Raw genomic sequence first — 2,751 nt, 5'->3', positions numbered from 1 at the left:
GGACAATATAGTAATCGATAGTAATGGAAGTTCGGTAAATTTGTTAACTTAAGTGGAACGGCTCATCAGAAACTTGTTCACGTTGGACTTGAAGACAACCATATTATAGACAGCTGGAAAGTAGGAAAACGGAAAACAATTCCACAGGCGTGCAGTTTTAAGAAAGAAGCTTTGATCATGGAATCTATGTTTAGGTTTAGGCACAGATAAAGAGTGGGGAAAATTATTAATAATGTTTTCAGCTAGTCTAGTGTTACTTGTGAAAGTTTGGCGAGGGGGGACCACAGATTGAAGCTCGGTCGAACACTTTCCATGAAAATAACGATAAAGCAGAGACAAACTCGCAACATCTCTTCTGTGAGATAGAGGTTGCAGCGAAGAGAAAAGGACATCTCCCACCAGGCCACGAAGTCTATTTTGAACTCTATCAAGGCAGGACAAGTCTTTTCTAGCAGCTCCTGCCCATACGTGGCAACAGTATTCCATCCTTGGACGTATCTGGCTCTCATATAGATAAAGAATTGCATCAGCAGTGAGATATCTACTGGATCGATAAAAGGATCCCACCATTTTTCCAGCAACCTTGGCAACAGATTTGATGTACGTATTCCATTTAAGATCAGGAGTAAAGGTCAAGCCCAGAAGCCTGTCAAAACTTGAGGACTCCTCAAGACGAGAGCCATTCATTTTAATTGATGCCAGATGGGGATCAGAACGTTGATGATGTAAAGATAGAAGCTTGATTTTAGAAGCACTAAAAGTAACCAGCCACTCCTTTCCCCATTGTACAACGGGATCAAGATCAGAGGAGAGAGAATCGGAGAGAACTTGGTCGTTTACTGTCTTAGATGTGCTACCATAGATGGTAGTGTCGTCAGCAAAAATGTCTACGAATGATGTAAAGATGTGATTTGAAAGATCATTAATGTAGATTAGGAAAAGAGTTGGGCCCAGGATGGACCCCTGAGGGACTCCAGCATTTATACTGGATATATATATATATATATATATATATATATATATATATATATATATATATATATATATATATATATATATATTTATACTTTATACATATATATCACAATAGAAAAATGCGAGGATGAAAACTAATATGGTTAATCTTAAACATAGAAAAGTAAAGGACTAATTGTTAAAACTGAAAAAGTTAAAGACAAGATATTCTAGTAAAAATATAATAAATTTATAACTTTGAATATTGCAGCATGAAGAATTGATTACATAATGATATAAATTAAATAAAAAATCTTTATGCTGAAATATTTTAAGCTATGAATTTTTTATATTTTTTACTAGAATATCTTGTCCTTTTTATTTCCAGTTTTATCAACTATAGTCCTTTACTTTTCCATGTTTAAGATTAACCATATTACTCGCATTTTTTTCATTGTTATCCATTATTTTCCAGGCTTCCAGTAAACTCACTTGTTCTTTAATTAATTTCACTCTTATTTCCCCCCCCCATAAACATAACATACACATATGTAATAACAATGTGCGGCATTCAATAAAATCCCCCAATTATCTCCCTTTCATGCTTGCATTCTCTCTGTTTCACTTGTCACTTCTTTTTTCACGAGAGCGGTGAAGTGGTAGCAACATTAGTCGGTGAAGCGACGTGGTAGCTATGGAAACCAGTCATAAAAAAACGTCGTTCACCTCCTTACGTTTTTGACGATTTTGAACATCAGTAAATTCATCAAAACTTTTGTTTCTTACTGAACGAAAATTGATTTTTTTCTTTTCACAATGTATCTATAATAATTGTTTGAAATTTGGTCGAAAAATGAGTGAGCGACAAAGCTTTACAGCAGTTCTAAATGACTAAAACTTCCAACTAACTGGTAATCTTTGAATGGTTATACATATAACCCAACACTAATTCACATATTACAGCAAAAATGTTTATTTACATTACATTGTATGGATATTGATATAGTCGGAGAACAGGTATGTATTCTAAAGAAAAACGACCAAAAGAAAGAAGCTATCATGACTAAGTTATTGGGCATGTGAGTGCTTCTTTAATAAAGAAATATAAATTTACTTCTTGTCGAGGTATTTACGATGAAGAGATGCAAACGCAGTTCGTTTTTCGGTAGATATTCCGTGAAATAACTTTCAAAATAAACGACTTTTCGGCGATACGACAGCGGATGGAGTATGGAGTATATATATATATATATATATATATATATATATATATATATATATATATATATATGTATGTATGTATATATGTATATATATGCGAGCAAACAGTTAATAAAACATGTTAAAAAACACTTTGAAATGAGTTAAAACCATATTTAATCTGAAAAGGAAACACTAGATAAGTGGATAGTCCTTAATCCGCGGAGTTTCGAAGAAATACTTTCCTTCTCATCAGAGGGTAGGAATTAGCAAAATGCAGGATCGGATTTTGCATGCAAAAGTATTTATTCATTTCAAAGTGTTTTTTTAACATGTTTTATTGGCTGTTTGTTCGTATTATAAGCTCTATTTCCTATTTGATTTTATCGAGCTTTTACATCTGGTTGAGATAACTTTATAAATATTAATTCTTTAATAATTATAATATACTTTAATTTTACCATCTTGGATCATTTCGGTAAATTTAATTGCAATTTTTATTTATATATATATATATGATTATTGCTTCTTCTTGACAGAAGTTTACCATCTCTTAAGTTAAATGTTGTTCGGCTGTGTGCATGTAGGTGACTTTTT

This window comes from Euprymna scolopes, chromosome 31 (assembly GCF_053919585.1).
Source record: "Euprymna scolopes isolate OS-2025 chromosome 31, ASM5391958v1, whole genome shotgun sequence".
Taxonomy (NCBI): domain Eukaryota; kingdom Metazoa; phylum Mollusca; class Cephalopoda; order Sepiida; family Sepiolidae; genus Euprymna; species Euprymna scolopes.
Note: the sequence above shows the minus strand (reverse complement) of the source record.